The sequence below is a fragment of the Schistocerca serialis genome, chromosome 5 (genome assembly GCF_023864345.2).
Source record: "Schistocerca serialis cubense isolate TAMUIC-IGC-003099 chromosome 5, iqSchSeri2.2, whole genome shotgun sequence".
Lineage (NCBI taxonomy): Eukaryota > Metazoa > Arthropoda > Insecta > Orthoptera > Acrididae > Schistocerca > Schistocerca serialis.
Genome location: NC_064642.1, coordinates 490168819 through 490196604, shown reverse-complemented (window position 1 = coordinate 490196604; position 27786 = coordinate 490168819).

The window sequence follows — 27786 nt, the reverse complement described above, 5'->3', positions numbered from 1 at the left end:
GTGTTAGCTGCTGTTGCCATGAACTCACACATGAGTACACGGGACATTGCGAGAGCCGGTGGACTGAGTCAAAGTAGTGTCATCCGCATACTGCATCGTCACCGCTTTCACCCGTTTCATGTGTCGCTACATCAGCAATTACGTGGTGATAACTTTAATCATCTAGTGCAATTCTGTCAATGGGCATTAACAGAGAATACGTTGCAGTTCTACCTGTTTACCGATGAAGCAGGTTCCACAAACCACGGAGCAGTGAATCTACGGAACATGCATTACTGGACCGTGGACAATCCTCGCTGGCTCAGACAGGTAGAGCGACAGCGACCGTGGACTATAAATGTATGGTGCGGAATCATAGGCGACCACCTCATTGGTCCTCACTTCATTGCAGGGGCCCAAACAACTGCAACATACATCGCGTTTCTACAGAATGATCTGCCAACGTTGCTCGAAAATGTCCCACTGGAAACGCGTCGACGTATGTGATATCAGCATGATGGTGCACATGCGCATTCCGCAGTTAACACTAGGCTGACCCTTGACAGGATGTTCGACGGGCGTTTCATAGGACGTGGAGGACGCATAAATTGGCCAGCCCGTTCTTCTGATCTTACACCTCTGGACTTCTTTCTGTGGGGCACGTTAAAGGAGAATGTGTACCGTGATGTGCCTACAACCCCAGAGGATATGAATCAACGTATTGTGGCAGCCTGCGGCGACATTACACCAGATGTACTGCAGCGTGTACGACATTCATTACGCCAGAGATTGCAATTGTGTGCAGCAAATGATGGCCACCACATTGAACATCTATTGGCCTGACATGTCGGGACACACTCTATTCCACTCCGTAATTGAAAACGGAAACCACGTGTGTACGCGTACCTCACCCCTCATGGTAATGTACATGTGCGTCAGTGAAAAAGACCTATAAAAAGGTGTTAGCATGTGGACGTAATGTGCTGTTCCAGTCTCTTCTGTACCTAAGGGCCATCACCGTTCCCTTTGGATCCCTACGTAATTCGGTGCTCTCCAATACACACGATCGAACAGCGGAGGAGTGGTACTCAAGCGTCAACTTTAGGTTACAATATCTCCGGATGTAATTAAAATTTTACAATGCAACAAACGGCACTGATTAGGTATTTGTTTATATGTTCAGACGTGCTAACAAAACTAACGGGGTTCCATTTAAAAAACCGTAGGCTTGTGTTAAAAAACATACTTCCGTGCATTTTTTTATGATTTGTATTAACCAATTACACTAGCCCCTCTCCTCACGTTCGGTCTGTGGAATCGATTCGTCAGTATTTGATGTGGTTTACGAAATATATCCAGCGGTAATGTTAGGTGAATCACCCTGTATATAGGTTTTGACATGATGTCTACGTGCTACTCATAATATATTTCTGAAGTGGTGTGGTTTCGTGCACAATGTATGTATACTACACACCTGTGTACATGTTTGCACGTAATCGGCACCAATATGTACACATTTTGCTATTCTGGTTATTATGTTTCTTGTTATAGCATCGTAGGCGTTTTGCAGCCGCACTTCGGACCTCGAAACTGTCTGCAAACGTCTTTCATCAGATATATATTTTTACTTCGGAAGCAAGAAGCATTTTTCATGCAGCTGATGGTGAAACGACTCTCAGACTGGATCTTTTCTTCGCTGTTACGCCATTTTATCAGAAACTGCAAGACACGTGGCTTGGAACTCACAAGACGTTTTGCCTCTTCATAATACATTCAACTTTAGCAGAAAAAATGTAAATACAAAACAGCCACTATTTACGTATAGGTAATCTCAGCAATATTATTCTCGCAGGTCACTCGATAGTGGCAGTTAAGCCTAAACAGGCCTTTCGTGTGAAATATTAAATATATTACCTTATTGCAGTTAATTATGGAGCTTTAATTTTCATGACGTCTTATAATCAAGTACACTATGGTTGCAGGGCCAATGAAACGTAAAACTTTTTGATTTCTTCATTATGTATCTCATTTTGTGATAATTATCATCAGGTAACAGAGATTAGGAAATTTACAGAGCCATATAGCAAATTACATTTCTCTCACCTTATACATGAAAGGGGTAGGATATGCAGTCGACAATAACTGTGCGAAATATCCTTCGTCATGTACTGTACACTGGCTTGCGGTTTACACTGTGTGTGTGGGATAACAGGTCACGTGAACACTTATTTTCTGTAAGTCTTCTCACATCATCTTCGTATTATCTACTCATTCCGGACCACCATTAATTTTAACAATACACAACGACGTTTGTATCTGTGGTGGCAGCATTTAGTTTAAATCGTTCGAAATCTACATTCCATGAACACATGACCACAGATAATACTGTAATGTTCTATTCTACATGATTTGCTAAGAAGTGCCTGTGTGTCCTGCTTTTCTCATATTGAATTGGATGAATGCATTAAGTATAGTTTGTTTAAGTATCCCTTATGTAACTGTGGAACGTGAAGTGAAAGACGTTGTTCAGCTACGTGATAATTTCCTGCGTAGCACCGGAACGAAGCAAGTCAACCAATGTCAACGCCTAACCGAAGACGGCAAAGGTGAGAGCTTCACAATCAAGCCCGCCTCGTAGCAAATTCTGCGCAGTTCTCGCATAAGTCTGTGCAAGCAGACCATGGCAGCAGACAAGCAACTTCGTTATCTTGTAATACACGAAGACGGCGGCGACAACAAAACTGACAAGAAGAAACTTTTCCAGACGCAGCACCTGGAAGCTCTTCCAGCAGGGCTTTTCCATCCTTGGAGCTGTCCTGCAGCCGTGATTTAAGCCGCTGCGGAGAGGGAAAGAAAGGGAGCCAGTGACGGTGGAAGGGGAGCGGAGATGGGTAGAGCCAGAAACTTTTTAACGCAGCCGCGGACAAAGCTGTTTTCCTTACCGTACTTTTTGCTTTCTCCGCCCCACAGAGCTCTACCAGCGCACCTGGCGGTGACTTTCATAACGAGCAGTAACGGAGCCCTGCCATTCCTCTCTCGGCTGAGACTGATGACGGTCATCTCGACTAGGCTACAAATCTAATGTTTCATCGGGACTTACGGCATTATATCGACCCAGGGCCGATTCTAGGCTAAAGCAACGTTCTTTACAAAAGACCAGAAGCATGTAGTATTTGTCGTTGGTATTACTCGTAATACTTCCGCCGTCACCTTCTTCTTTCCTTTGGAGGTTTTTGACTGACTGAATTCTAGTACTCACCACGCTTCTTCCGGCAAGTTCCTAGTAAAGGTGACAGTCCATTGCTTTCTTCCAAGCTTTTATGGATGATACCTATTTGTCTCCTTCCTTCGCCCCCTTCCGTTTACCCTCTCCTTCAGTGTAACTCAAATAGGTATCATCAACAACAGATTACATGAATATAATGGAATATTTGTATTCAGAACTTTGATTAAAAATCTTAGTGAGGACTAAGATTCACTCACTTAGCTTCCACGTACGAGAGTATCACTGATGTCTCTACTTGAAAGCAGCACCTATTTTTAGGTGTAGGCTCAGTATTTTGCAGCCGGCCGTTCAGGACAAGAAGGGACATTTAGGTTGCAACCTGCACGTGAGAGACTTTCAAAACCCAGACTTCGCTCAAAAACGGCTGCCCCTTTTATACACTGATGGAAAGCGGGAAGGGTAGCGCTGAGTCACAAATACCTGAAGACGTCAGAGCTAAACACAGGCATTGTCGTTACACACAGACGTGTCCCTCAATGGGTCGCTGTGCTTGACAACTCTGGAATGCAGACACACACTTGAGTAAAATCATAGTGGTGGGTCCCAGCAGCCAGACGTGGGAAGTGTCCCCATGAGGAAGACATGAAAGTTACGTGGGAGTTCTCAGAAGGTCAGAAATTTTCATCTTGTATGAAGAGTGAGAGACGTAGTTATACAGCACTGGTTGTTCATTGATGACATTGCAACGTAAAATATACAATAGCACACACAGTGATGTTCATAAGTGCACGCTACATTAAAAATTGCGATGTTTATACGTTTCTTGGCCAGTCACTTACAAACACTTCTGGTAATGCAAGACGTATGTACATATATAATCTGATAATGGATGAGCCATCCGAAACTAGTCATCAATAAAAAATAAAACTTCCTACGCAACTTAAAAAGTTTCTCTAACTGTTATTGTAATATTTATGTCACGTAACAATAGTGTATCTTTTTATCCCCTCTAATAAGTCTAGAAAATTGTATAGGTACTCTTTTTTATACTTTGGATGTTCTACTGATATATTTCACATACACAAGGGACTCCTCACTATGGATCTATAGAACAAACTACGCTGCTGGAGAAAAAACTGAAGCACCCAGAAGATATGGTCGGATGTCAACATAACTTCTACCGTACACATACAGACTGTGGGCGGATATGTAAATGATTAGAGCTGCAGTTCTCTGACATAGGCAGAATGGCCAACAGAGTGCGTCAGTATCATTCCTATTTAGAGTGTCAGAGGTTGAGCGGTCACTGTGAAAGACGAGGAGATGCCTTGTACTAGTATGAGACAGCGTTATCAGCACCTGAAAGAGTTTAAAAAGAGTCCTCACTGTAGTTCTCCATTTGGCCGACTGGTCGAATTGTGCAAAATCCAGATTTGTGAGGCATTCGGATGTGACAGTGGACCGATGTTGGACTGCATGGTAACGTGACAGCAGGTATCACATTTGTCAAGGTTCCGGTCGACCATGTCTGACCGCTACCAAGCAGGGTCGCCATATTATCCACCAAGCTCATTGTACCCCCCTCGCATCTACATCTGCCTTCCAGTATCAAGTAATCGATCCCCTGAAACATTCTGCGTCTTTGTTTGGTGAGTGTCATCACACTGTGCTGCAAGATGAATTGCGGCTCGGCATAGACCCGGATGTCCATCACTGGTGAGTGTGGAGGCGACCTGGAGAAGCGCCCCAATGTCCAGGAGTTTGGAGATGAACAGCGGCGTTACTCCTGGCGCCATTGCCTGGATGACTATCGAATATTCCTTCAAGTCACAGCTGGTAGTGAATGGGGGAACTCTGACAAGAAAACGGTGAGTCAAGGACATCCTGCACTCTTGTGTGTTACTTCTTATACGACAGTATCATGATGCCACTTTTCAACAGGACATTGCTTGTCCATACATGGCACTTGTCTTTATGAGTCGTCTGCGTAAAGCAGAAGGTATACCCGTCGCCATCACCATCCACAGATCTGTTCCCGATAGAACATGTGTGGGACCAGCTAGGACGTCATCTCCATCCCAATATCAGTATCCAGATCAAGGAGCAGCTGCAACAGTTGTGGACTAAATTGATTCAGGAGAAGATACAACGGCCTTATGATGCCCTTCTTAACCGAAGGAGAGCAAGCGTCTATGCCAGGGTGATACAACGTCATACTGACAAGTGGGCTCATACTGCCAATGCCTTTGTAACTTTGTAATAAGTGAAACAACATCACACACTTTCTCGACCCGTGAAGTTTTATTTCGTTTCCTCTTCTCCTACTCAGTAGTTCAAATGGCTCTGAGCACTATGGGACTTAACATCTGAGGTCATCAGTCCCCTAGAACTTAGAACTACTTACACCTAACTAACCTAAGGACATCACACTCATCCATACCTGAGGCAGGATTGGAACCTGCGACCGTCGCGGTCACGCGGTTATAGACTGTAGCGCTTAGAACCGCTCGGCCACACCGGCCGGCCCTACTCAGTGGTTCACTTTTTTTGTTTTATAGTATACATAATTCATCTAATCTTCTCCTGCTGCAAGATTAGATGTGTGCTTCACCACATTATTTTAGTGTATCCCTTGAAAACGAACGAAAAATCATCAGAATATTTGAGTTCTTTTATTTGCGCAATCCATGAGTATGGGGATTTTACTCCAGAAGTCCCTCAGACCCTGAAGATAAGTACTATGTTCGAAAAGACATACTGAACTTGCAACAGCAGCTCCACTGTTTAACTTAATTTTGTATCCAGTTTCAATAGCAATACATCTCATCAGACACGAAAAATCTCTACAACGTCGGCAGTTGTGTAGTGTCACGTTTTTCAGATATAACTGGCTGAAATATTTGCATGTTTGTGATGTCTTTAACAAATTCGTCGACGGTGTGTCAAGTATTTTCGGACAGTATGGTTGTAGCCGTACCCAGCTGCCGGTATGATAATGATTTTCCGTCCATGCTGAAGATGATATTTCTACTGAACCTTATTGGGAAACTGATTCGTCATAGCAGCTGTTGATTTTTCTAAATGCCTTTTAATGAAAACAAACTGAGGGACACCACCTATTAAAAATGTTTCATAGTCAATATTATTAGTCAGACGGTGACACGACTTCTATGACTGTATTTATGCGGCGTGCAAAACAAAGACTGAAAACGGAGCAATCATTTAGTTGCAGGATGAGTTACTAGCGCGCAAAAAGCGGCAATACGTTATGGACGGTCTACAGTAGTTAAGAAGCAGTTAGACTCGCTTTAATTGACCGAGGTGCGTACGTGACGGGAGCGCAGAGCATGTGGATGGAAAGAAACCAGGCTACTCACGGAACGTGTCTTCGAGCTCGTTCCTATGAGATCGCAAAGAGTTACACTGTGGCGTAGGGATATAATTCCATGAACAGCTGGGGCAAGACAGCACTCTGTAGTCCGTATTTCCGATTATAGTACACACTAGTCCTAAGCGTTCTGATTTTTACTCTTAATCTGATAATTTTTCTTGATGATGACAGCCAAAGAATTAAGTCGTGAAATCGGTATGATCACTCCTGCTATGCTTTACCGGCATAGGAAGTGAAACGCCAAGAATGCAGCCGGATGTGAGTAGCCAGTTATGATGTGGAAGGTGTCAGCAGGTTTATAAATATTACACATTTACTCAGTGAAAATTTGCTTTCATGATGGTATTAAAGTAACTACATTTTTACTTTAATGTTAATTTAGAATGAAATTCACATACAAAAAAATGGTTCAAATGGCTCTGAGCACTATGGGACTCAACTGCTGTGGTCATCAGTCCCCTAGAACTTAGAACTACTTAAACCTAACTAACCTAAGGACATCACACACACCCATGCCCGAGGCAGGATTCGAACCTGCGATCGTAGCAACAGCGCGGCTCCGGACTGGAGCGCCTAGAACCGCACGGCCACCGCGGCCGGCAAATTCACATACAGAAATCATTTATTCAGAAATTAATGTATGGAGTACAAGAAGTTGTCAGATATGATTTTGGATACATTTTCAAAGTTTTCTTTGTCTGGTGAGACCTTTTAATTCGTAAGTGACAAATGTTTTGATGACTGTATATTTTTCACCTTTATGGGTAGTGTATGTTCACGAATGCCGCTGTTATTTTGAAATTTTGACATGATCTTTAAAAAAACGCCATAAAAGAATAAATGTATTGTAATGCTGCTGTTAGTATGTAGTTTTTCAAAAAAGCAAAAATTACTTAACTTCACCGTTTGAGATGATCTTTAATATATAATTTCCATTTCAGGTTCTGATCCGTATGATGTCCAGAAATTTTAAACTTGCAGTTTCACATGTTTACTTTCCCTCTTCGTATATGAGTATTCATGATGGTGTATCATACCTTGTACAGAACAGAATTAAATGTGTTTTTCCTAGGTAAGATAATGGACACTTTACCGAGAGCAAAATAAAATTTTTAAATTTATTTCATTTATTGCTCCTTCTATTGCCAATTACAATACATTTTGGGTCACTTACCACGAACCAATCAATAGTGTCTCTAAATATTTCATTTATGTTTCTTCTACTGCTATTTACATTACATTTTGGACAGAATTTTGTGAAGACGGGAAGCGTAAGTACCTCGGGTCGTTCCCGAATGCAACACAGTACTCGACTGACTACACGAGGATAATACTTTGAAAACATCGGAAATAAATACTTTATTGACTTAGAGCCATTCTGCTGATTAAGATTTTCAGATAATTTGAGACCTAGGATGTGGAGATGATTAGACTCTAAACTTAAGTTTTATTTTTCTTATGTGAGAAACCATGCAAAAATTGATTTGCTATGGTTTAGGAAAATCATGAGAGAGTGAATTATGGACGGATGAGTTGCTAACACAATGCTGCTTCTCACACATGTAATTTACTTTTCTTACCAATTGCATCGCTTAAATTTAGCTATGTAATTTAACGTAGCGGGAGGGGGGGGGGGGGCAAGGAAAAAAGAAAAAAAATATTTTGCTTGCAATGGGGACCGCAACAGAAATAAATAGGTTGAAGCGCAATAATATTCTGCAGTGGTTGTCGTAAGTTGGATTAGAACACGCTAAATTAATGCCTCAGAATTTTTTACGTGAAAACTCCTAAAGCCCTTTAAATAAACGAGATGTTATTAATATTCTACATCTTTATTCTTTATCTCTACATAATTGCAGCCCTCTGTCGCTACAGCGCTCCGAATTCTAGCCTTAGCATGGCAGTGGGTAATGTAATTACGTCGGTGCGCGAGATACAGTGAGCTGTAACACTGTTGCAAATTAGAAAAGTTAGTCCACACATGGATCACCCTCTCCTTGACCACGACAATGGCAGACCACACACGAGCGCTGTGACGTCTGCAACAATCAGAAGCCTAGCATCATCGATCATCCCTCATACAGTCCCCACTTGGCCCAGTCCGATTTTCATCTGATTCCAGAACTTAAAGAACTCTTTCGAGATACTTCACTTTTGATAGTGATGAAGCGATGCAAGCAGTGGTGAGGTTGTGGCTCCATTAACAAGGTCAACCATTCTACAGTGACGGTATCAAAAAACTGGTCTCTCGTTAGTAGAAACGTAGATATGAAGAATAAAGGTAAAGAATAATAATAAAGACTCTTTTATCTAAAACGCTTTATGAGTTTTCACTAAAAATTCGGAGGGATTACTTTTCATCAGGCTCTCGTCCAACCTGTCAAATGGACACTATACCTGCAAGATGTATGTTCCGTCAAGCACTTGTTGTCATGTTTTTAGTCTAAACTCATGACATTCAGCTCAATTTGAAAAACGTGTGGCCAACCTAAGTTTTGACTGTAACCCAGATTTTTCCGATTTGAGGGTTATACCATGCATCTTAAAAATAAACGGCTACATGGGTGAATCTGCAGCAGTGAAAGAGACGAAAGAAAATAATATTCTCGTTGACATTATGAGTGCCAGTTCTGAAAATCCATGCTGATAATAAAAATAGATATACGTCTGTATGCACATATGCTTGTGTGTATGTTCACATCTTCTCCTAAACCACTGGACTGATTTCAACCAAATTCCGTACACGTGTAATTTACTGTCAACAAAAATCGCTGTGGGGGATAAGAATAATCCACTTATAAAGGGGGTTGGGATAAAAATCAGTGTAGCCCACGACGCGAGATTACCAATACTTTAGACACCTAGTATTTAAGGATGAGAGCACAAACTTTACACATAGACTACTGGCCATTAAAATTGCTACACCAAGGAGAAATGCATATGATAATCGGGTATTCATTGGACAAATATATTATACTAGATCTGATATGTGATTACATTTTCACGCACTTTGGGTGCATAGATCCTGAGAAACCAGTACCCAGAACAACCACCTCTGTCCGTAATATCGGCCTTGATACGCCTGGGCATTGAGTCAAACAGAGCTTGTATGGCATGTACAGGTACAGCTGCCCATGCATCTTCAATACGATACCACAGTTCATCAAGAGTAGTGACTGGCGTATTGTGACGAGCCAGTTGCTCGGCCACCATTGACCAGACGTTTTCAGTTGGTGAGAGATCTGGAGACTGTGCTGGCAAGGGCAGCAGTCTAACATTTTCTGTATCCAGAAAGGCCCCTTACAGGACCTGCAACATGCGGTCGTGCATTACCCCGCTGAAATGTAGGGTTTCGCAGGGATCGAATGATGGGTAGAGCCACGGGTCGTAACACATCTCATATGTAACGTCCACTGTGCAAAGTGCCATCACTGCGAACAAGAGGTGACCGAGACGTGTAACCAATGGCACCCCATACCATCATGCCGGGTGATACGCCAGTATGGCGATGACGTATACACGCTTCCAACGTGCGTTCACCGCGATGTCGCCAAACACGGATGCGACCATCATGATGCTATAAACTGAACGTGGATTCATCCGAAAAAATGACGTTTTGCCATTCGTGCACCCAGGTTCGTCGTTGAGTACACCATCGCAGGCGCTCCTGTCTGTGATGCACCGTCAAGGGTAACCGCAGTCATGGTCTCCGAACTGATAGTCCATGCTGCTGCAAACGTCGTCGAACTGTTCGTGCAGATGGTTGTTGTCTTGCAAACGTCCCCATCTGTGGACTTAGGGATCGAGACATGGCTGCACGACCCGTTACAGCTATGAAGACAGATGCCTGTCATCTCGACTGCTGGTGATACGAGGCCATTGGGATCCAGCACGGCGTTCCGTATTACCCTCCTGTACCCACCAATTCCATATTCTGCTAACAATCATCGGATCTCGACCAAGGCGAGCAGCAATGTCACGATACGGTAAACCGCAATCGCGATAGGCTGCAATCCGACCTTTATCTAAGTCGGAAACGTGATGGTACGCAGTTTTCCTCCTTACACGAGGCGTCACAACAACGTTTCACCAGGCAACGCCGGTCAACTGCTGTTTGTGTATGAAAAATCGGTTGGAAACTTTCCTCATGTCAGCATGTAGTAGGTGTCGCCAGTGGCGCCAACCTTGTGTGAATGCTCTGAAAAGCTACTCATTTGCATATCACAGCATCTTCTTCCCGTCGGTTAAATGTCGCGTCTGTAGCACGTCATCTTCGTGGTGTAGCAATTTTAATGACCAGTAGTGTAATTTCAAAACTTTACGAAACTTCTTCCCGCTTACATTTTCGCTGTTCGCGCAATAAAACTGCTGCTTGAAGCATCTCGTTTTAATTTGTTACTTCTTTACTACTACTACTTCGTGACGTTTTGAAGAAAGTACTTACATGTACCACTGAATGTACTAGAAAAATTACAACACTGTATGACACTTAGTACAGGAGATACGACGTCATAACGACTCAGACACGTGGAAAACTACTGTATCATGCAAGACTTTAAATTTATTACTTCGTTGCTAGTTACTCTATTCTCAATCGTTTTTACATACATTACCCACTCCTGCTGCTGAGTGCTGAGTGCACCTACGAAAATATATGACTGTACGGCACATAATTCAGGAGATATGGCATCACAAACACTGAGATGCATGGGAAACTGCCACTTCACGCATGACGTTTTAATGCATTATTTGTTTACAATTAACTCTCTTCACAACACATTTTGTCAACAGTAGGTACACCATGTAGCTCAGGAAATACGCCATCATAAAAACTGAGCAGCGTGAAAATGAAACTGCAGGCCAAAATACATGTGAAATGCTTGTATGAATGCGGATGAAATACTTTAAGTGTGTGTGAAATATATTTGACTCATGTGGTCGAAGGCAAAGCTATGGGTAAAAAGCTCATCCTAAACGCCTGGAACGATTTCATTCAAATTTGGTACACACATTATTTACAATCCGGAAAGAAATACCGTGGGGGTAAGAACCTCTAGCCTCCTACTGGGATGAGTGTGATAACGTGGAGCGAGAAGGGAGGATGAGGAGATGAACTGACAGCGAAGTAGAAGGAGGAGTTAGGCACAGATAGGAGGAGGAAATGAAGAGAGAGAGGAGGGAGGGGAAATTGACAGAGAAAAGGGATAGGAGGAGATGGACAGAGAAAAGAAAGAGGAGGGATGGGCAGAGGCAGGGGGAGGAAGAGTTAGGCAGAAGGATGGGGGAGAAGGAGAGAGAGAAGGAGTAGATGGACGGAAAGAGGAGGAGGTAGAGGTGGACAGTGATAGGTGGAGGAGGAGATTGACAAAGAGAGGAGAAGGAGGAGATGGACAGAGGGAGGAGAGGATGAGATGGAAATAGGTGGGGGATTGGTGGTGGTGGACAGAGATAGTGGGTGGTGGAGATGGACAAGAGAGAGACAGAGAAAGGGAGAGGGAGAGGGAGAGGGAGAGGGGGAGGGAGAGGGGGAGGGAGAGGGAGAGGGAGAGGGGGAGGGGGAGAGGGAGAGGGAGAGGGAGAGGGAGAGGGAGAGGGAGAGGGAGAGGGAGAGGGAGAGGGAGAGGGAGAGGGAGAGGGAGAGATGGACTAATAGAAGATTGGAGTAACTATATACCCGAGCATCGCCAGCTACTCTGCTAGTTATTGTCGTAAAAAGAGAACTTAAAAAAGCAAAGTACCGCACAATAAAGTAACCTAATTCTGTTCAGAACGTTCCGCTGTCGTCACTGATTGCAGGCAGTCCAGTGGTGGAGCACTCTGGCAGTCGGCGACTGCTGTGGGCGCTAACAGGCCCTGAGCTGTCACCGCAGACGCTGTGACGTCAGCCGCCAGCCCGTCACAAGGGAGCCCTGTGCTGGTCCGCGGCCGCTGCCGCCGCACTTACCCCCAATTGGCACCTCTGTCCCAAACAGCGGCGCTTTCCGCCAATCAGCAGGCCAGATTACAGCCCTGAGCTATTCGGCTCGTCTCTGTCCCGCGTTCCTAATCAGTACGGCAACTGTCCCCTGCAGGTACTAACATCAGTGGCCGAGATCAGCACAGCCACTAGCTAGCTTCCAGATTGTATCTCTAAAACAGAATCGCATTCTCTTTCTCTCTCTCTCAAACACACACACACACACACATACACACACACACACACACACACACACACACACACACACACACAGAAGGAAGGAAAATGGGAGAATGCCTCGTTCCAAACATAAGTAGCCCCTGACGGAAGATACGTCAACCAATATTATCGATTTTCTTTCCTACTTTACTCGCGCACTGAGCGAGGGAATCTAAATTTACATGATACAGGGTTACAAACTTCTCCGAATTGTAAAGGGGAGTGAGTACATAATATTTTGAACAGAAAACGTCATCCAACGACTCTACAGAACGTCGAAGTTACAGCACCTGTTACTGTATGTACACACAGGGTGATTCCTTGGCGATGTTACCAACTTTCTAGGATAATGGAGAAGGATAATTGTATCAATTTGAGGTAAGGATCCCTGTACCGGAAGCGAACGAGTCGAAAGTTATAAGCAAAAACCGTTCTTCTACCTCTTACACCGGAATACATTTACTGGTACTGTTGGTGCTAAGGCTGTAAGGTAGGCAACTTTCAGATGTTCAGTAAACATGGGCTCTAAAATGCATACCTTAACAACTATGAGCACTTGTTCACCTTCAATACTCTGACACACATCTCTGGTGATCAAGTGCTCATAGCATTTCAGAGCCAATGTGTACTGGACATGTTGTTCTTGCTTTGTCGATAATTTACCATCTGTGAAAGATGACTACCCTACAATCTTAGGAACAACAGTACCAGTAGATGTATTCCATTGTCAGAGGTATCAGAACGGTTTTAGCTTATAACTTTCGACTCGTTCTTTTACAGTACACGGACCCTTACCGAACTGATAGATTTATCCTTCTCCGTCACCCTAGAAAGTTTGTAACATTTTCAAATAATCGCTCTGCATGTACATGTATTTACAGGCACCGGTACCTATAACTTTCATGCTCTGTGGCGTCGCTGGATGACGTTCCTGGGCATGGGTTCCTATTGAAAACTCGCTATAAATGCCAGAAGTTTGTAACGGGATTTTCTGAACATCCTGTATATCTCCATAAATGCCCTAATCTATCTTATTTCACGATCCCTACGTCAGATATACGATGTTGACAGTGCAGCAAAAAAATGGTTCAAATGGCTCTCAGCACTATGGGACTTAACTACTGAGGTCATCAGTCCCCTAGAACTTAGAACTACTTAAACCTAACTAACCTAAGGACATCACACACATCCATGCCCGAGGCAGGATTCGAACCTGCGACCGTAACGTTCGCGCGGTTCCAGACTGTAGCGCCTAGAACCACTCGGCCACTCTGGCCGGCGACAGCGCAACATATTCAGTCTTGTTCGAGTACAGGCTTCCTAATCGACACAACAGGGTTTTGGAAAAACTACATCGTCTTTAGTCCAAGGATTCCTGTTATGTACCCCCGACGATTATCGTTACACTTTTTAACCTATATACCGGCCTTGGGAGAGCCAATCCTGACAAAAGTCTACCAACTGGTGAGCAAAATGTATGAGACAGGCGAAATACCCTCAAACTTCAAGAAGATTATAATAATTCCAATCCCAAAGAAAGCAGGCGTTGAGAGATGTGAAAATTACCGAACTATCATTTTAATAAGTCACGGCTGCAAAATACTAAGGCGAATTCTTTACAGACGAATGGAAAAACTGGTAGAAGCCGACCTCGGGGAAGATCAGTTTGGATTCCGTAGAAATATTGGAACACATGAGGCAATACTGACCTCACGATTTATCTTAGAAGAAAGATTAAGGAAAGGCAAACCTACGTTTCTAGCATTTGTAGACTTAGAGAAAGCTTTTGACAATGTTGACTGGAATACTCTCTTTCAAATTCTAAAGGTGGCAGGGGTAAAATACAGGGAGCGAAAGGCTATTTACAATTTGTACAGAAACCAGATGGCAGTTATAAGAGTCGAGGGACATGAAAGGGAAGCAGTGGTTGAGAAGGGAGTAAGACAGGGTTGTAGCCTCTCCCCGATGTTATTCAATCTGTATATTGAGCAAGCAGTAAAGGAAGCAAAAGAAAAATTCGGAGTAGGTATTAAAACCCATGGAGAAGAAATAAAAACTTTGAGGTTCGCCGATGACATTGTAATTCTGTCAGAAACAGCAAAGGACTTGGGAAGCGAAGTTGAACGGAATGGACAGTGTCTTGAAAGGAGCATATAAGATGAACATCAACAAAAGCAAAACGAGGATAATGGAATGTAGTCGAATTAAGTCGGGTGATGCTGAGGGAATTAGATTAGGAAATGAGATACTTAAAGTAGTAAAGGAGTTTTGCTATTTGGGGAGCAAAATAACTGATGATGGTCGAAGTAGAGAGGATATAAAATGTAGACTGGCACTGGCAAGGAAAGTGTAGTGTTGGCAGTTAGCCAACACTACGCACACTAATTGAGAGAGGAGACCGAAACGCACGCGTTAATCTCACGCAGGCTGGCGTGAGGTCTGAAACAGGATACGGAATGAATGCTATAAAGAAAAGTACGTAGTTGCTGGAATACTTAACTTTAATCCATCATTTGTATACATCGTTCTTGACGGTACTTATAAAGAATATAACTGTTAATGGCGCCTTGCTAGACCGTAGCCATTGACTATTCTAACTATCTTCTCTGCAACTAAGCGAGGCTTCGTCAGTGTTGCATCGCTAGCTAAGTCGTCCGTACAACTGGGGCGAGTGCTAGTAAGTCTCTCTAGACCTGCCGTGTGGCGGCGCTCGGTCTGCAATTACTGACAGTGGCGACACGCGGGTCCGACGTATACTAATGGACCGCGGCCAATTTATAAGCTACCACCTAGCAAGTGTGGTGTCTGGCGGTGACACCACAGAAAGCATTTCTGAAGAAGAGAAATTTGTTAACATCGAGTATAGATTTAAGTGTCAGGAAGTCGTTTCTGAAAGTATTTGTATGGAGCGTAGCCATGTATGGAAGTGAGACGTGGACGATAAATAGTCTGGACAAGAAGAGAATAGAAGCTTTTGAAATGTGGTGCTACAGAAGAATGCTGAAGATTAATTGGGTAGATCACATAACTAATGAGGAGGTATTGAATAGAATTGGGGAGAATAGGAGTTTGTGGCACAACTTGACCAGAAGAAGGGATCGGTTGGTAGGACATGTTCTGGGGCATCAAGGGATCACCAATTTAGTATTGGAGGGCAGCGTGGAGGGTAAAAATCGTAGAGGGAGACCAAGAGATGAATACACTAAACAGATTCAGAAGGATGTAGGCTGCAGTACGTATTGGGAGATGAAGAAGCTTGCACAGGATAGAGTAGTATGGAGAGCTGCATCAAACCAGTCTCAGGACTGAAGACCACAACAACAACAACATACCGACCTGTTAAAATGCTATCAGCGCTTCTCTGAATTCGTTCGACGTGTCTTGGCATGGATACTTTATAAGGCTTACAAACTCTGGAACATTACTCTAGAATTGGTCGCATTAGCGCCTTGTACGCAGTTTCCTTTACAGGTACACTAAGCTTTCCCAGAAGTTTTACAGAAAATATAAATGTTCCATTCACATTCTCTAGTAATGATTTTACGTGATCGTCCCAATGTACGAGTATACAGGGTGGTCCATTGATCGTGACCGGACCAAATATCTCACGAAATAAGCGTCAAACGAAAAAACTAAAAAGATCAAAACTTGTCTAGCTTGAAGGGGGAAACCAGATGGCGCTATGGTTGGCCCGCTAGAAGACGCTCCATAGGTCAAACGGATATCAACTGCGTTGTTTTTTTTTAAATAGGAACCCCCATTTTTTATTACATATTCGTGTAGAAGATTGAACACGCAAGTGATTGGGATTTCGGCACACCGAAAAAAGTAGGAAGTAGGTAAGATGAACGCTATCTGCATTGTGTATGTAGGGATAGCCATTGAGAATTAGTACTGGAATGACGACTGGGATGACTGTGCAGCGCTTTGAGCTGGGAAGGTAAACATATACCAGCACGTGTCGGATTTCGACAGTGGCAAGGATCGTAGGCTATCGAGTCCATCGTGTACCTTTCCGTGATATATCTGCTCGCACTGAGTAGGACCCCACGACTGTCACGCAAATATGTAATGGATTCGACAGGGTCATACTCATCGTCATGCAGTATCTTAAGCGCCCCGAGCAACTAGAGCCCGAGAGGAGAGACACATTGTTCGGTCGGTCTTGCACGATCATACAATAACGTCATATGTTTATGGTCAGGAAATGGGGATATTTGCTGCGGAGTATGTGTCCACGCGGACATTTATTTATTTATTTATTTATTTATTTTATTTATTTATTTCACTAACAGTACAAAGTAACCCACCACTTTGAAATGTATGGTGGGTCGGATGCTCCTAAATCTAATAGCAAAGACTTCTTGTTGCTACAGTCTTATTGGTATCCTGTTGTTAATGCTATTTTAAATAATATAAAGAAAAGATGTGATGTCGACATGTGTCCGGAAACGCTTAATTTCCATGTTAGAGCTCATTTTAGTTTCTTTCACCTACGTTATCATGATTTCATACGGGATACTCTACCTGTGCTGCTAGATCATGTGTCTTTACAAGTACAACACATGTGGTTCATGCACGATGGTGCTCTGCACATTTCAGTCGAAGTGTTCGTACGCTTCTCAACAACAGATTCGGTGGCCGATGGATTGATAGAGGCGGACCAATTCCATGGCCTCCACGCTCTCCTGACCTCAACCCTCTTGACTTTCATTTATAGGGGCATTTGAAAGCTCTTGTCTACGCAACCCCGGTACCAAATGTAGAGACTCTTCGTGCTCGTATTGTGGACGGCTGTGATACAATACGCCATTCTCCAGGGATGCATCAGCGCATCAGGGATTCCATGCGACGGAGGGTGGATGCATGTATCCTCGCTAACGGAGGACATTTTGAACATTTCCTGTAACAAAGTGTTTGAAGTCACTCTGGTACGTTCTGTTGCTGTGTGTTTCCATTCCATGATTAATGTCATTTGAAGAGAAGTAAGAAAATGAGCTCTAACATGGAAAGTAAGCGTTTCCGGACACATGTCCAGATAACATATTTTCTTTCTTTGTGTGTGAGGAATGTTTCCTGAAAGTTTGCCCGTGCTCTTTTTGTAACACCCTGTATATAATGAGTAAACTCATTATATATATAAAGAGTAAAATAGCATCTGGAGCACCACAGTCAGTCAGTATGATAGTATTGTTGTAATATCGCCTGATGTGACTGCAGAGTGAGAAGGGCCGGCCGTGTTTGGAGGTTCAGAGAAGAACGAACGTTGTAAGGCAACATTCGCATGACGACATGGGGCCTCTGCTCTGATGGTACTAGTCGTCTTTGGGTAAATAACACAGTCACTTGTGGATTCCGTAACAGGTAATTTGGAATGCAGACTTTATACACTCTAAGCCACAAAAAAAGGACACACCACGAAGGACTTCTCCGAATGGGACGAATATCGGTAAGTGAGACGTACGTGTACAGGCAAACAAATGTCTACAATTTCAGAAAAATTTGACGATTTAAATAAGGGAACGAGAACCGCAAATTTAGCAAATTAGTAATGCGTTGGTCCCCTTCTGGCCTTTTGCAAGCAGTTATTCGGCTTGGCGTTTATGGATAAATTTGTTAGATGTGCTCCTGAGGCACAGCGAGCCAAATTATGTCCAACTGGCGACTTAAATCGTCAAAATCAGCAGCTGGTTGGAGTAGCATGCTAATAATGCTGCAGACGTTTTCAATTGGAGAGAGATCCGGCGACCTTACTGGCCAATGTACGGTTCGGGAAGCACGAAGGCAACTCGTAGGAACTCTTGCAGTACGCGGACGAGCAGTATGTTGCTGAAATGTAAGCCCAATATAGCTTGCCATAAGGCCATCAAACTGGGTGTAGAATATCGCTGACATATCGCTGTTCTGTAAGGGCGCAGCGAATGAGAAATAAAGGGGTCCTGCTATGAAGAGAAATGGCACCCTAGTTCAGCACTCCTGGTTGTCGGGCCGTATGGAGGGCGACAGTCAGGTTGGTATCTCATCGCTGTCCGTGGCGTCTCCAGACACGTCTTCGGCGTGGAATCTCATTGACTTGAGTAGAATTATTTCCAGTGATGAGTCCTGCTTCGAACTGAGCCCGGACGACCAGCGAAGACGTGTTTGGAGATGCCCCAGACAGTGGTGAAGTACCGACCTGACTGTCTCGCGCCATATATCAACATCTACATGGATACTGTGCAAATCACATTTAAGTGCCTGGCAGAGGGTTCATCGATCCACTTTCACAATTCTCTATTATTCCAAACTCGTGTAGCGCGCGAAAAGAACGAACACCTTGATCTTTCCGTACGAGTTCTAATTTCCCTTATTTTATTGTGGTGATCGTTTCTCCCTATGAAGGTAGGTGTCAACAAAATATTTTAGCATTCGGAGGAGAAAGTTCCTGATCGGAATTTCGTGAGAAGATTCCGTCACAACGAAAAACTCCTTTGTTTTAATGATGTCCGTCCCGAATCCTGTATCGTTTCAGTGACACTCTCTCCAATATTTAGCGATAATACAAGACGTGATTCCCACTTTGAACTTTTTCGATGTACTGCGTCAGTCCTATCCGGTGAGGATCCCACACCGTGCAGCAGTAATCTAAAAGATGTCGGACAAGCGTAGTGTAGACAGTCTTCTTAGTAGATCTGTTACATTTTCTAGGTGTCCTACCAATAAAACGCAGTCTTTGGTTAACCTTCCCCACAAATTTTTCTATTTGTTCCTTGCAATTGTAATTCCTAGGTTCAAAACTGGTTCAAATGGCTCTAAGCACTATGGGACTATGGGACTTAACATCTGATGTCATCAGTCCCCTAGACTTAGAACTACTTAAACCTAACTAGCCTAAGGACATCACACACATCTATGCCCGAGGCAGGATTCGAACCTGCGAGCGTAGCAGCAGCGCGGTTCCAGACTGAAGCGTCTAGAGCAGCTCGGCCACAGCGGCCGGCTGCAGCACATCGGTACGTCGGCAATATTCTTCGTCCCGTTTTTTTTTCATTCATGGTAACCAATCCTCGGCTTATATTTCAGCAAAATAATGCCCTGTCGCACACGGTGAGAGTTTATACTGCCTTTCATCGTGCTTGCCAAACCCTACTTTGGCCACCAAGGTCACCGACTCCCCCCCCCCCCCCCCCAGTTGAGAAATTTCCGATCATTATAGAGAAGGTCCTCCACTTCGCGATTTTTTTGATCTGATACACTAACTGGACAGAATTTGGCACGACATCCCTCAGGAGGACATCCAACAACTCCAAGAAAGTCAAGCTGTATAACTGCTTACTTAGGGCTAGAGGTGGATCAACAGGTTATTGACTTCCTCAATTTGCGGAACTGTTTCCGTTAAATAAATCATCCGAATTTTCTGAAATTGTAATAATTCGTTTGTATGTATATGTACATTTCACCTACAGATTTGCGTTCCATTCGGATAATCTCCACCCGATGCGTTCTTTGTTTTTGTCTTGGGGTGTGTTTATTGCTTAGTGAGACTGATGGCAGTGCCCTATCTAAGAGGTGTCCGTGAAGTCATTTTTTAGCTCTATAATGCAGGACCGCGTTTACCAATGATGTCCTCACTTTCATCGAAATCGAGCGTGTTCAGCGGTTGCACTCTCCAGCACGTTGTTTAGATCCCAAAAAAACTTGTCATGGATTGCCGAGAGAAAGACACTGCACCAGTCGTCAGCCACAATCATTCATGAAATCTGGCGTATAGTTGAAGCAACATGGAATGACGTACTCGCATCTGTCATCGAAGCTCAGTTTGACTCGACGCTCTTCGGTGATGGAGCCATTGTTGATGCCACAATTGGCATCTGTGAGCGCAAGATTTCGCATCACGAACATCCCCAAATCGTATACTGTATTATATATGCACAATATCTAAAATTTTGTTACTTGTAAAATATCGTTATTTGCCGTCCTTCGTGATATTGCAAGTTTAATGGCCGACACTGCATGTTGCTGTGCTTCCCACTTTTCACGAAACTAAGTGAGGTGGCACAGCGGTTAGCACACTGAATTCGCGTTCACGAGGACGACGGTTCAAACCCGCGTCCCGCCATCCTGATTTAGGTTTTCCGTGATTTCCCTAAATCGCTTCATGCAAATGCCAAGAGGGTTTCTCCGAAAGGGTACGGACGATTCCCTTTCCCATCCTTCCCTAATCGGAGCTTGTGCTCCGTCCCTAATGACCTCGTTGTCGACGGGACGTTAAAGACTAATCTCCTCCTACTCCTCCCCTCTCCTCCTCTTTTCACAAAGTTCTACTGGAATGACTTGCATTTATTGTCACTTATATCCTTTCTCTTCTTAATCAGAGGAAATATTTCTCCACCTACAAGTTTTCTAACGCAATCCATCGTTTAATCAATATGAAACGTTCCCTCGTTTTCCTGCATCACACATCTTTGAGTCCTTATTATAACAGTTAACATAGAACGAAGTAAGAGGCGCTAGTAAGTCATTTTGCCCATAGTAAAGCGTAACAGGGGTGCTTGGTAAATAAGAATCCTGGCAAGAAAGGCGACGTTGTTTTCACAAAATTTTGCAGGATATGTGTAGAGAGGCAGTATTCAAGAAAGAATGAGCAACAATTCCAGCACAGTAAGAGCCTTGAGAATAAGGTATTAGAGTGGAGAACGTATACAGAAGCACGTGGACATTCGTTTCAACCCCTCGTTCAATACCCGAAAAGAGTAAGACAGAAAGTCGCTGATACTGGTACTGACGTGCCCACTGTCCTGTACGGTGTAGACATGTGATTTGCTTATCATGTGTGCAGGTGTAATTTTGTTCGAGGGACGTTCGATAAGTAATACAACACTTTTTTAATAAGTAGGTTGATTTCAATCAGGCTGCCGATACCACATATTATTCCCCACTCTTTGCATACAAAACCGTATTTTTCAACATAGTCTACGTTGAATGCGACAGCCTTACGCAACTTTTCTGGGAGAGCCCGAAGTCAGTGGCCACACACCTTTGAATTCCCCAACTCGTGGACGTGTGTGCCAGCAGAGCTGTCCAATGTGTTTGATTATGATACGTCGACCACCTCGAATGAGAGCGTCCGCACATTCCAACAGTTCAGGAATCACAGCTATGAGTGGCCGGCCGGCACCCGGGAGATTGGAAAGGTTTGCGCGACCTTGTGGCGATGATGACAGACGCCTCGCCCAACGGCTCACCGTGCTTTTGTTCACTGTCAGGTCTCCATAGACATTCTGAAAGACCCTATGAATAACTGAAATGCTCCGGTTTCAGCCGAATAAACTCAATGACATCTCTCTGCTCGTAATGCATCTGCGTTACAGACGCCACTTTGTAGGCTACGTAACTTCAAGAAACTATAGGCTGAAGCGGAGATATTCCACGATGTCCCACACAAATTCCGCATTTTTTCAACCGAAATGACCCGAGAAAAAAATGTGTTGCGTTATTTTTCGAACGCCCGTCGTAGATTGTTCATCAATTACATTGAGCGACCTTAAAAAAATTCTCGCTGACAGCCATGATATCGTTTTTCAGAGAAGCAGAGATGACAACGACTACACGAGTGTACGTCACACCGTAGAAGTAATTTATTTTCCGTGCAACGTCTGCGATGGAAGCAAAACGACGTGAATGAAGTGGAAGTTTTGTGCCGCTCAATATTTCCCTCCGGAGATTCCGAGAAGGGAGACCGAAGTTCGTGCTAAGGTCATCATCCTCCGTCACTGGAAACAAACAATAATTCCGGGAAGATGTAAAAGGTCGGCAGAATTTTTATTGCGGGGCGAGATTAATGGAGTGGCGGAAGTTAATTACGGAGATTAATGTCAGTCGGAGGAGGGCGCCTTCGCGGGTATTTGAGCCGATCGCTCAGCGTCGCGGCTTGGCCTTCCGTGCGCAGTTTACTAAATAACGAGGGCAGGGTTGGCGGCGCGGCGCGGCGGTCACGAACACTTCTGCCACCTGTTGCTGGGCGGCCGCCAGTTTGCGGCGAGCTGGGCTCCACTCGGGGGCAGCTCATTCCTCGCCCCTTCCCACCAGCTGGCTGGCTGGCCACGGCCACCTCAGAGGCGCTTTGTCTCCACTCGGCCAGTGGGGGCCGCAGTCAAAGGGTAGTGCGCTCCGAAGCGTAACCCTCTATATTCAGGGTGTCCACCGAGTCCTTTTACCCCTGCTAACCTGGACTATAAACATCATCAGAATGAGTCTCAGAAAATCGTTTTAGACCAAAGAAGACGAAGTAAATATACCTGAATTCCAATCAGGAACAACTGCCAAGATGAGAAACATAGAAGTAGTGTAAGGTGTCAGGCAAATCCAACACCTTCCATGAAAACCCTGACATGATAGCAAATCCGGCAGTATTTCACATAGCTCCGAATAAATCATGACATTAAATTAACCAAAGTAATACGATCAATGAGTGAGCAAATGGGATACCACAGACTAACACAAGAACGCCTAAATGCACGTCACACCTTCTCACCGTGAAACAGACGCAGTTCCGAGGGAAGAAACGAGAACAGAAGCCGAGAGCCGAGTCGTGTAGGCTTGAAGGCCCTACGATAAGGGACGGACATCCACGTCGCCAGCCGACCGCCAGGACCACCCCCCAGCCCATGTTAAAAGATAGAGCCCTCCAGAAGAACAGTTTAGATCTTACGATAACACTAAAAGGACCACACCAGCTGAAAGTTTTAGCGTGAGATTATACGCGTCTCTGTTACGTTGCAAACGTTAAAAACATTGCCCCACCACGAAAAGTACAACGTTTCTCGTTGGATAGACAGAATTGTAGGCGGAGCTTAAGGTTAACATTGAGACCCTGATTGGTCAGTTGAAAACACAGCCATATACCTTTTTTTTAAACCAACTTCGGTAAATTGTAGTAAGGAGAAGCGAGGAGAGAGTTGCTTCCTAGACGGTGAGGTGTGGTGCTGCGCCGCCCGCCGCCCCCTGACGCTGTCTAACCAACGACAAGGTAATGAATGCACGTGATGCCGCGCGTAAGGCTTCACTCAGAACTGCAGAATTCTCATCTGTTACATCCCCTTTTTACGTAATACTAGTGTCGATCGTCAATTAAACTTCATGGTATTCACATTTGCTACTAGAAGTTAAAATCTGAAACGCGATGATTTTTCTGTTATATAATTATTGAGAAGCCACATCAGCCACTGTAATTTACGACAAGTTAGATAAGTAATTAAAGATAATTGAGGGTCACTGTAGACCATTTTGATAGTTTTCTCTTTTGTGAAACTTAATTTAAACCTAGATTATAGATGAGATATGGCACAGGTCACCCTTCGATCCATTGTAGAACTTGGAAACCCATTCAGGGAATATTCGTTCACATTTTTGTTGAACACAGTTGGTTTTTATCATCCTGTATTAAAATATTTCCTTTTATCAATAGTGCAATTTATAAACAATTTTTTGTGAGTAGAATAAAATTTCCAATGGTAAACTTAACTACTTTTTCGACGTTATTTTACGAGCTAACTAAAAATAGGAAAGCCTTGTACCCCTTCCACTAAATTTAGTTAGTACTAAGATTCTTTTACAGGGAGTGGAGTGGAGCTGACGCTGAAATCATTAAGTATTTGATTATATCATCGCTAGTCTCACTGAACTCTTCCGAACTCTACATGTCATGTGTGGTCTGGCGTCTCCTTACCAGCAACAGGTCCCAGGTTCAAACTAGTCAGTTCCCTAAAAAACACGCTCAGAGCGTCTTTGCGCGAATGTGGCAGGGAGGCACGACTTAGAACAAACCGACACCACGCACAATGTTAGAGTAGATATCCTCGGTGTAACAAAGCAGCTTAAATCACTTAATAAAGGCAAGGCCTCCGGTCCAAATTATATACCAGTCAGGTTCCTCTCAGAGTATGCTGCTAAAATACCTCCATATTTAGCAATTATATACAACCACTCGCTCACAGAAATATCCGTACCTATAGATTGGAAAATTGCTCAAGTCACACCAATGCCCAAAAAGGGAAGTAGGAGTAATCCGCTGAATTATAGGCCTATATCACTAACGTCGATTTGCAATAGGATTTTAGAACATATACTGTATTCGAACATTATAAAGTACCTCGAAGAAAACGATTTATTGGCATGCAGTCAGCACGGATTGAGAAAATATCGTTCTTGTGAAACACAACTACCTCTTTATACTCATGAAGTAATAAGTGCTATCGACAGGGGATGTCAAATTGATTCCATATTTTTAGATTTCCAGAAGGCTTTCGACACCGTTCCTCACAAGCGTCTTCTAACCAAATTGCGTGCCTCAGTTGTGCGACTGGATTCGTGGTTTCCTGTCAGAAACGTCACAGTTCGTAGTAATGGAAGGGAAGTCATCGAGTAAAACAGAATTAATATCCGGCGTTCCCCAAGGAAGTGTTATAGGCCCTCTATTGTTCTTGATCTGTATTAACGATATAGGAGACAATCTGAGTAGCCGTCTTAGATTGTTTGCAGATCATGCTGTCGTTTACCGCCCTGTAAAGTCATCAGATGATCAAAACGACTCGCAAAATGATTTAGATAAGATATCTGTATGGGGCGAAAAGTGGCAATTGACCCTGAATAAAGGAAAGTGCGAAGTTATTCACGTGAATACTAAAATAAATCAGCTAAATTTCGATTACGCGATAAGTCACTCAGATCCGAGGGCTGGAAATTCAACTAAATACTTAGGGATTACAATTACAAATAATCTAAATTGGAACGATCACATAGATAATATTGTGGGTAGAGCAAACCAAAGACTGCGATTCATTGGCAGAACACTTAGAAGGTGCAACAGGTCTACCAAAGAGACTGCTTACACTTGTCCACCCTATTCTGGAGTATTGCTGTGCGGTGTGGGATCCGCATCAGGTGGGACTGACGGATGACATCGAAAATGTACAAAGAAGGGCAGCTCGTTTTGTATTATCGCGAAATAGGGGAGATAGTGTCACAGACATGATACGTGAATTGGAGTGGCAATCATTAAAACAAAGGTGTTTTTTGTTGCGACTGGATCTTCTCATGAAATTTCAATCACCAGTTTTCTCGTCCGATTGCGAAAACATTTTGTTGGCACCCACCTACATAGGGAGAAATGATCATCACGATAAAATGAGAGAAATCAGGGCTCGCACAGAAAAATTTAAGTGCTCGTTTTTCCCTCGTGCCGTTCGAGAGTGGAACGGTAGAGAAAGCATGAAGGTGGTTCATTGAACCCTCTGCCAGGCACTTTATTGCGAATAGCAGAGTAATCACATAGATGTAGATGAAAAATGCTCCCATCGTAGCACAAAAAAGGGCGAGAATATCCCGCGGAGAGTAATGGATGTATAGGGCGAGAACTAGCTTTTAGACTTATCTGGCCTCTTCGAAGATATTTAAATCAAAACATCTTGACATATTCGTGCTTTATTACTTGCTAGTACACTGACGGAAAAAATCATAACCTCGAAAAGGAATTGTGCGATATAAACTACAACTGGTGGTCGTGTTTCTGCAGATAATGTCTATTCAAATTTCGCTCCATTCGCATAAGAGTGGTGCCAGAAGAGTCACTATGAGGAGGAAAATCAGGTTTGTTTTAAATACATGTTGTAGCTGTCGTGAGCGTTAGTTATCTTCGAGAATGGACACGGTGAGTTTATGTTAGTCAAGAATGCCATTATGGCGACAGAAGCGTCGGTATCAATACCTCAGCGAATTTAAAGAAGGGCATGTAACAGGGCTACGAGAAGCTGGATGTTACTTCTGTGATATTGTAGAACGTCTTGACAGAAACATAGCCACTGTACGTGATTGCTGGCAGAATTGGTCATCAGATTATACATTTACAAAAACAATAAGGAAGAAGAAAGGGCTCCGGATAGCGACGTGGTCCTACCGAGAGGAAAGACCATCGTCTTCGGTGTACGGCTCAGCCGCATCGTACTGCATCTGCAGCAGCAACATGAACAGCATTTCGAACCACAATGACAGCAAGCCAGTTGCCCTGTAGCGGGCATTCCACCGATCCCGAACCACTACCATTTGGGACTTCAGTGAAGTCAAGCGAGAGCTCATTAGAGGCCAGGGTGGAGGTCTGTCGTGTTTTCCCATGAAAACTGGTTCCGCCTCGTTGCCAGTGATGGAAGCGTGTTTGTTAGAAGGAGGCCAGTTGAGGGCCTGCAGCCAACTTGTCTTCGTGCTAGACACACTGCACCTACTCATGAAGTTATGGTTCGGGGTCCGATTTCGTTTGATAGCAGCAGCACTCTTGTGGTTTGAGCCGTGGTAAAATTTGCTGTTTTGAAGAGCGCGCCGCAGCGTGCAGTGTAAAGCACTCGCCCTCCGTTTCTGGCCGTCGCGCCGCTGTGGCAATCGCAGCTTTGGTGTCTCCCTCTGGTGTGAAAGGGGAAAGGTAGCCTGTTCACGTGCATTTAAGGGGCGCTATGAGCTCGCTAGGCGGCGAGTCGGGTCAGTTGGTCATCCGGGTCAGTGTGGGGCAGTCAGTATCTGTCTGTCGTCCGGAGTGCTAGAATGTGTTAGGCCGCCAGTCTGATTGAGTTTGCTCAGGCAATGGTCATTGGCGGTTGGATCGATGGTCGGTCGCGCACTGGGACACAAGATGACTTGAGCGTCGGCGCATGTGAGGTCGCCACATCAGGCCAGTGGGCCGCGCCGTATAGCGAAGGGTAGTGGCTTCGCGGCCGACACGAGAGCAACAGGAGTCAATCCACGACATCGGTCTGGTCGGCGCGAGCTGCGAGAGACGGGAGATCGGCGCACATCCCTGCGTCCGTTGAAGCGGCTGGCAGCGAACGGTTCGGGAGAGCGTTTTGGGGGTGCTGCGCCAGGTCTTCGCCAGACATCGCAATTTATTAGAAGTTAAGTGGTTCGTGATATGTTGTTTCATTTACTTGTTAAAGTGTACTTGTTTTCTTTGTCAGTCTCTCGTCCCCAGCTTGCTCGTCTGTCTCTCGTCCG